Raw genomic sequence first — 9,211 nt, forward strand, 5'->3', positions numbered from 1 at the left:
GCGGCCTTCATGGAGCGGTGAAACCGCTCGCACAACCCGTTGCCTTGGGGGTGGTAGGCCGTGGTGCGGTGCAGTGTGACCCCCAATGAGTGGGCGACCGCGCCCCAAAGTTCGGACGTGAACTGTGGGCCGCGGTCGGACGAGATGTCCGCCGGTGCGCCGAAGCGCGCGACCCAGGTGGCGATGAACGCCTGCGCCACGTCGGCGGTGGTGGTGGAGGTGAGGGGCACGGCCTCCGGCCACCTGGTGGTCCTGTCCACCATGGTGAGCAGGTGGGTGAACCCCCGCGATGGGGGCAGGGGACCCACCAGGTCCACGTGGACATGGTCGAAACACCGTGCAGGCACGGTGAAAGGTGCTAGCAGGGCCTGGGTGTGGCGGTGGACCTTGGCCCGCTGGCAGGCCGTGCAGGCGTTGGCCCAGTCGCGGACGTTCCGTCGAAGGCCGTGCCAGACGAAACGCGCTGACACCAGCTTCTGAGAGCTTTCCGGCCTGGGTGAGAAAGGCCGTGGATGGAGGCGAAGATGCGGCGCTGCCAGGAAACGGGCACGATGGGGCGAGGCTGGCCCTGGGAGACGTCGCAGAGCAGGACAGTGCCCGCGAAGGGGATGTCGGCCAGGCGGAGGCCCGTGTCCGCCGCCCGGAGGGCCTGCACCGAAGTGTCGGTGGTCTGGTCGGCCGCCATGAGCGCGAAGTCCACGCCGAGGTGGACCGCGTTCGCGCTGGCCCGAGAAAGACAGTCGGCCACGGCGTTGTCTTTGCCGGCGACGTGCCGGATGTCCGTGGTGAATTCCGACACGGCGGATGAGGTGGCGCTGCTGGCGGGCCGACCACGGCTCCGTGACTTTGGCCATTGCATAGACCAACGGCTTGTGGTCGACGAAAGCCGTGAACGGGCGGCCCTCCAGGAGGTGTCGGAAATGGCGAACGGCCAGGAATAGACCAAGCAGCTCGCGGTCAAACATGCTGAATTTTAACTCGTTTGGCCGGAGCTGCCGGCTGAAAAAAGCGAGTGGCTACCAAACCCGTCCACCCATTGTTCATGGACGGCGCCCACCGCGTAGTTGGAGGCGTCCGTAGTGAGGGCGATGGGCGCGTTGAGCACCGGGTGAGCCAGCAGCGTTGCATCGGTGAGAGCCCGTTTTGCGCTTGCGAAGGCCGCGTCCATGGCCGCGGACCAAACGATGTCATGCTTGGCCGGCTTGCCCCGGAGGGCCTCGTAAAGGGGCCGCATGAGCTGAGCAGCGCGGGGCACGAATCGGTGATGAAAATTCACCATGCCGAGGAACTCTTGTAGGGCCTTGATGGAACGGGGACACGGGAACGTGGTGATGGCCTCGACCTTGGTCGGCAGCGGCACGGCCCCGGTCTTGGTGATGCGGTGGCCCAAAAAGTCAACGGTCGTCGTGCCGAAGTGGCATTTGGCTGTGTTGACAATTAAGCCATGCTCGCTGAGGCGACCGAACAGTGTTCGGAGGTGGAGGAGGTGCTCGGCGCGGCACGTGCTGGCGACGAGGATGTCGTCCAGATAGACGAAAAGAAATGGCAGGTCGCGTAGCACGCCATCCATTAAGGACTGGAACGCCTGGGCCGCGTTCTTGAGGCCGAACGGCATCCTCAAAAATTCGAACAGGCCGAACGGCGTGATGACGGCCGTCTTCGGGACGTCGGCCGCTCGGACAGGTACCTGGTGGTATCCCCGTATCAGGTCAATTTTGGAAAATATGACCCGTCCCGCCAAACGGGCGGAAAAGTCCTGGATGTGCGGGATCGGGTACCTTTCGGGGGTGGTAGTGTCGTTGAGGCAGCGGTAGTCACCACACGGGCGCCATCCACCCCCCGGCTTTGGCACGATGTGCAGTGGTGAGGCCCACGCGCTATTGGAGCGCCGCACGATGCCGAGGTGCTCCAACGCGTCGAACTCGGCCTTTGCCACGGCGAGCTTGGCCGGGTCAAGGCGGCGGGCCCTGGCGTAGACCGGCGGGCCCGTAGTGGGTATGTGGTGCTCGATCCCATGCCGCACTGCGACGGCCGAAAACGTCGGCCGCGTGAGGGCCGGGAATTCCGCGAGCAGGCGATCGAACTCGTTCGCCGTCGGGAGGGCGCACGCCAGTTCCGTCGGCGCGGAGCTGCTCATCGTGCACGCCAGGGAGCTGAAGGTCTCGGCGTTGACAAGGCGACGACGTTTGACGTCGACCAGCAGCCCGTGCGCGCAGAGGAAGTCGGCGCCCAGCAAGGCCATGGGGACGCAGGCGGTCACAAAGGTCCACTGAAAGCACTGGTTGCCGAAGCAGAGGGTGACGTCGCGCGGGCCGAAAGTGCGTATGGCCGAGCCATTAGCAGCGACCAAAGAGGGGCCGCAAACGGCGTCCCACCTGTCCTGTTCGGAGGCGGGTATGACGCTCAGTTGGGCGCCGGTGTCACAAAGGAAACGCCGCCCGGACGCTTTGTCCCGAATAAAAAGCAAGTTGCCCGAGTGGCCGGCGCTCATGGCTGGGAATGAACGCCGGCCCGGCCATTTCCCGACTTGCCGAAAGTGCACGGGGGTCGGCACATCCGAGCCTTGTGTCCGAACCTGGCGTGGTAATAACACCACGCCTGGTCAGGTGGAGGCCCCGGCCGTCGTGTCGGAAGCGGTCGGCGCGGCGTGGCGGCCGCCAGTTGCACCGGCAGTTCGGCCTCCAACCGCGCAGGGTGCTCGGGCGTCGTGGGCGTGGCCTCTGACGGCGGCGGGCTCCAGGTAGCCACGCCGATGTGTTGGCCCGCCGAGGAGATCTTATCGGCTTCCCTGGCGAGGGCGCGGGGATCGGTGATCGACGTGCCAGCCAGGGCGAGGCGTACCGGGTGAGGCAGCTGGCGAAGGAACAGCTCGCGGAACAGAAAATCCGAAGAGTGCTCACCGAGCAACGAGAGCATCTAGGCCATGCGCTCGGACGGGCGCGTATCGCCGAGCTCGGGCAGGTCGAGCAGGCGCCGTGCGCGTGCCGCCGGTGAGAGGGCGAAAGCGTCGAGGAGGAGCGTCTTCAGTGTGTCATACTTGTCGGCAGCCGGCGGGTGCTCGAGGAGGCTCAGGGCGCGGGCCGCGGTGGCGGAACTGAGCGCTGCCACAACGTGGTGGAAGCGGGTGTCGTCCGCGATGATGCCTCGCAGGGTGAACTGGGAGTCCGCCTGGGCGAACCAAACAGCCGCGTGAGCCTCCCAGAAGGTACGCAGTTTAAGAGTCACTGCCGTGTCCATGTCGGTAGGTCACCAGTGAAGGAGCTGCGCTCCAACGCGAGTTGAAAGAATTGACGCGACCAAAGACGGAATTCGTCCGAGTTGCTTTATTGAAACAAAACAGCTCAGGTATTCTCCCTAGCCCGTTTATCGGGCATCAATATATATACACATTTATGCCGGGGCGTTTGCCCGGGAAAACCGAGACCGGGCATGCTCGGGTGTCAAGGGCGAGTCCTGGAAAGGCGAGTCTGGACATGCCCGGGCGTCCTGGACGCGGCCTGGCAAGTCAAGGCTGGGTGTGCCCGAGCGCTCTGGGCGAGCCCTGGAAAGGCGAGAGCGGGCATGCCCGGACGCTCTGGGCGAGCCCTGGAAAGGCGAGTCTGGACATGCCCGGGCATCCTGGACGCGGCCTGGCAAGTCGAGGCTGGGCGTGCCCGGGCGCTCTGGGCGAGCCCTGGAAAGGCGAGAGCGGGCATGCCCGGGAAAGACGAGACCGGGCGTGCCCGGGAACAGCGAGTCCGGGCATGCCCAGGAGAGGCGCGTCTGGGCCCTTCCGGACGAGCCCGGCATGGCGATCGCGCCCTGGCCGCGTCCTGGCAGGTGCAAGGCGATTGTGTACATTCAGTGGGAACCGCTACAACGTCATCATTTTTATTCTCCACCAATTTATCCCCAGATGATGCTCAAGAAATTTCATCTTGATCAGATGAAGTTTTGTACTTATCGAATTACGACATCATAATAGAAGCACCTATGACATCATGATTAACATATTTTTTTTCCAGATGGAGAGTTCTTTACAATGAGCCATGTCTCGCAGCGCTTTGGGAGATATAGAGGTGCAAATTTTTTTCGGTTTTATAAGATGGCGGCCGAACCACGTGACCGATGACGTCATCTTTTTGTTCTCCACTAATTTATCCCTCGATGATGCTCAAGAAATTTCATCTTGATCGGATGAAGTTTTGTACTTGTCGAATTATGACGTCATAATGGAGGCACCTATGACATCTTCATTAACATATTTTGTTCCCCATGGAGTTATTTACAATGAGGCATGTCTAAATGTTTTCTATGCAGCTCTTTCGGAGATATAGAGGTGTAAAGCGCGGCATTACGCGCGCTGCTTGCGAGCAAGGAGGAAGCGGACAAGCGGTAACTTATAAGCGTCTTTATTTCAGGAGCTCACTGTAACACTAGCGCGCTCCGGGCTGCGCGCCCCGTGTATATCCTCAGGCCACGCCTACCCCTCGGGCGTGGCCGCCGCCCACTTGGTGCGCGGAATGATGTCACCACGCCAGTGGGCTTTGGTGTCTGCCACACGCGCCCCCCCCAGAATTCCCGCGCACCTGGAGGGCCAGTTTGCGGGGCAAACGGATGACCCGGCTGAAGCGCCCCCTGGCGATCGGCGGCGTCCGGGGTGCAGGGATGCCAGGTGGGATGCCCCTGGCTGCCCCTGGGATGGGTGCAGGACCGGGGGGCGGCGTGGCGGCGGGGCTGGGCGGTGCCGGGGGTCCGCCTGCAGGGGGGCGGCCCTGACGCGGGGGTCGGGCCACTGGTGGTGGATGGTCCACGTCGAGGTGGGCCGGCTTGAGGCGGTCTACAGAAACGCGGTCAGGAGTACCGCCGATGTCCAGGGTGAAGTGCTTCGCCCGGGTCTCCAGCACGCGGAAAGGCCCGTCGTACGGGGGCCGCAGTGGTGTCCGGTGGGCATTGTGGCGGACGAAGACGTACATCCCGCCGTGCGAAGCTCCGGGGCGACGTGCGTCGGTGGGTGCCCGTGGCATGCTGTTGGCACCGGGGCGAACCTCTGGGCGGTCTCTTGCAGAGCGGAGTGCTGCTGTGCCGCGGACCATGGTACCGTGGAGTCGGGGAGGAACTCGCCCGGCACCCGCAGCGGTTGCCCGAAGACCAACTCCGCCGCGGATGCACGCAGGTCCTCCTTGGGCGCCGTCCGGAGGCCCAGCAGGACCCAGGGGAGCCTGTCGACCCAGCCGCCGTCGCGGAGGGTGGCCCGGAGAGCGGCCTTCAATGAGCGGTGAAATCGCTCACACAGGCCGTTAGCCTGGGGGTGGTAGGCCGTGGTTCGGTGCAGCCTGGGGGTGGTAGGCCGCTGGCACGCGAGGCACGTCCTGGCCCTGCCGCGGATGGCCTTCCGGAGGCCATGCCAGATGAACTTGTCGGCGATCAACCTTTGGGAGGCCCTTGCGCCCGGGTGGGACAGGCTGTGGATGGCGTCAAACACCTGGCGTTGCCAGCCCGCGGGCACGATGGGGCGAGGCCGCCCGAGGGAGACGTCGCACAAGAGGGCCGCGCCCGCGCCGTCGAACGGCACCTCAGTGACGCGGAGGCCCGTGACGGCGGTCCGCAAGGCCTGGACGTCGGGGTCAGCGGCCTGGTCCGCTGCCATCCGGGCATAGTCGATGCCGAGGTGGACTGCGTGGGCGACGGCCCGGGAAAGGCAATCCGCCACCGGGTTGTCCTTCCCCGCGACGTGCCGGATGTCCGTCGTGTACTCGGACACGGCCGAGAGGTGACGCTGCTGCCTTGCCGACCACGGCTCGGTGACCTTGCCCATCGCGAAGATCAGCGGCTTGTGGTCGACAAAGGCCGTGAACGCACGGCCCTCGAGCAGATGGCGGAAGTGCCTGACCGCCAAGTGAAGCCCGAGGAACTCGCGGTCGAAGGTACTGTAACGGCGTTCGGGTGGGCGAAGCTGCCGGCTAAAGAACGCCAGCGGTTGCCAAGCTCCACGCACCCATTGCTCGTGCACTGCGCCCACCGCGTAGTCCGAGGCGGCGGTGGTGAGGGCGATCGGTGCATCGGGCGCCGGGTGCGCGAGCATGGTGGCGTTAGCCAAGGCGAGCTTCGCGCCCGTGAACGCCGTGTCCATCTGCTCGGTCCAGGTAATGTCGCCTTTGCCCAGCTTACCTCGGAGAGCTTCGTGCAGGGGGCGCAGGAGCTGGGCGATACGGGGCAGGAACCGATGGTAAAAGTTCACCATGCCCAGGAACTCCTGCAGCCCTCTGATCGTGCGGGGGCGCGGAAACCCCTTCACCGCCTCCACCTTGGCCGGCAGGGGGACGGCTCCGTGCCTGGTGACACTGTGCCCCAGAAAATCGATTACGGCGACGCCGAACCGGCACTTTGCGGGGTTCACAATCAGGCCATGCTGGCCCAGGCGTTCGAAGAGCGTGCGGAGGTGGCGTAGGTGCTCTTCGCGGGACGCGCTGGCGACGAGGATATCGTCCAGGTAGATGTAGACAAAATCCAAGTCGCGCAGGACGCTGTCCATCAGTCGCTGCAACGCCTGAGCCGCATTCTTCAGACCGAAGGGCATCCGCAGGAACTCGAAGAGTCCGAATGGCGTGATGACCGCCGTCTTCGGGACGTCCTCCGGCCTGACGGGGACCTGATGGTAGCCGCGTATGAGGTCCACCTTCGAGAAGAAGGACATGCTCGCCAAACGGGCGGAAAAGTCCTGAATGTGGGGGACGGGGTAGCGGTCGGGAGTGGTGGCGTCATTGAGATGGCGATAGTCCCTGCACGGTCGCCATCCCCCGCCGGGCTTCGGCACGATGTGCAGCGGCAACGCCCAAGCACTCTCCGAGCGCCGAACGATGCCGAGTCGCTCCAGGGTAGCGAACCCCGCTTTTGCCACCGCCAGCTTCGTCGGCTCGAGGCGGCGTGCCCGGGCGTAGACTGGTGGCCCGACGGTGGGGATGTGATGGGCCACCCCGTGCTTGACGGCCCCCGCCGAGAAGGTGGGCCACGTGAGGGCCGGGAAGCCGGCGAGGATGCAGGTGAATTCGTCCGCTGCCGGAAGCATACAGATCAACGTGGCCGGAACCGAACCGTTCGGCAAGACGCTTGGCAAGCCGCTCGGCGAGCCGCTCGTTGAGCTGCTCGACGAGCTGGGCAGCGCACAAGCGAGCGAGCTGAACGTCTCGGCCTGGACAAGACGTCTGCGCTTTACGTCGACCAGGAGCCCATTAGCGCACAGGAAGTCCGCGCCAAGCAGTGCCATGGGCACGTCGGCGGTGACGAACGTCCATCGGAAAACCTGCCCTCCGAACCGCAGAGAGAGGCACCGTTTTCCGTACATACGGATGGGCGTCCCGTTCGCGGCAAGCAGCGCGGGGCCCCCGCCCGCGGCATGCTTGTCTGACGTACCGGCGGGAACGACACTCACCTGCGCTCCCGTGTCGCACAGGTAACGGCGCCCGGATAAGGTGTCCGTTATGAACAGCAGGCTGCTCGAACGGCCGGCGCTCATCGCCACTATTGAGCGCCGGCCCGGGCGTTTCCCGACCTGTTGAAGGAGCATGGCGGATGACACTGCCGAGCCTCGTGGCCGAACTTGGCGTGGAACCAGCACCAGGTGGTGGAGCTGGAGGAGTGCGGCTGGCTCCGCCAGGCCGGTGGAGTTGGTGGTTTTCCCCGCGGTGGCGGTTTTCACCGCGGCGGTGGGCGGGGCGTGGCGGCGGTCACAAGGTGCGTATCAGCATGCTGCGTATGCTGTGTAAGCTGATGCTGTGGATCAGCATCATCAGCAGCATCAGCCTCGAGGTCCGTGACAGCCGCACCGACTCTCGCCCGCGCGTCCGAAGCCGCGAAGTACCTGTCCGCCTCTGCTGCCAATGCTCGGGGTTCCGTTAGCACGGTCCCGGCGAACGCGAGGCGAACCTGCGCTGGAAGTTGGCGACGGAAAAGCGCCTGGAATAGAGAACCAGGGGCTTCGTCGCCCAACAGTGACAGCATATGGTCCATTCGGACCGACGGGCGCGTGTCGCCGAGCTTGGGGAGATCCAGGAGGCGGTCGGCCCGTGCGTCGTCCGTGAGGCCGAACGTGGCTAGGAGTAGCCGCTTGAGTGCCTCGTACTTGTGGCCGTCCGGTGGGTGGCGAAGGACGGACACAACTCGAGCGGCCGTGCCGGGCCCAAGGGAGGCGACGACGTGGCAATAGCGCGTGTCGTCGCCGGTGAGGCGCCAAAGCTGAAATTGGCCTTCGGCTTGGATGAACCAGACTTCGGCCTGGGCCTCCCAAAATTCGGGAAGTTTAATCGACATTGCGTTGTTGGCCATGGCAATGGCGTCGTGTGTGGAAGGATCGCTCCGGCAGATCCAACGTCGAGGGTCACCAGTAAAGCGCGGCGTTACGCGCGCTGCTTGCGAGCAAGGAGGAAGCGGACAAGAGGTAACTTATAAGCGTCTTTATTTCAGGAGCTCACTGTAACACTAGCGCGCTCCGGGCTGCGCACCCCGTGTATATCCTCAGGCCACGCCTACCCCTCGGGCGTGGCCGCCGCCCACTTGGTGCGCGGAATGATGTCACCACGCCAGTGGGCTTTCGTGTCCGCCACAGGTGCAAAGTTTTTCGGTTTTTCCAAGATAGCGCCCATTCCACGTGACGTATGACGTCATAAGTATCATTAAAAAATTCTACACGTGGAGATGCACCAATGGTGAAAATTTACTGTCAATCGGATCAACGGTTACAGAGAAAAATCATATTTATTCTGTGCGGACAAACAAACAAGCATACAGACAAACACACAAACGGACTCAAATGCAATACCCTCTCCTCAGGCGAGGATAATAAATCATTTTATAACGGACTTGACACTGAACATTTCATACGCTAAAATATTTATCTCCCTTTAGCTTTAGTTTGTCTTGAGAATATCTCCCATTCGAATTCGACCTGATGGTACGCGACATGGTGGTGTAGTTGGCTGTGAAATATGCAGTGTTGGTAAGAACCGGGGATTTTTTAAGGTGGTGTCGTTAGCTGGGAAATATATTGGTAAGAACAGGGGATTTTTTTTAAAGTTTCTCAAAATTTCATATGTCTTAGTTAATTTTAATAAGAAGAACTGCGCTAACAAAATTAAATTATAGGGAAAGATCTAACAAAAAATATTGTTCGTGACGTGTCAAAACTGTCTTACAATTGTGTGTTATCCCGCTATAATTATTTTGTAAACGATTA

Source organism: Myxine glutinosa, chromosome 3 (genome assembly GCF_964187855.1).
Source record: "Myxine glutinosa chromosome 3, kmMyxGlut1.1, whole genome shotgun sequence".
Lineage (NCBI taxonomy): Eukaryota > Metazoa > Chordata > Myxini > Myxiniformes > Myxinidae > Myxine > Myxine glutinosa.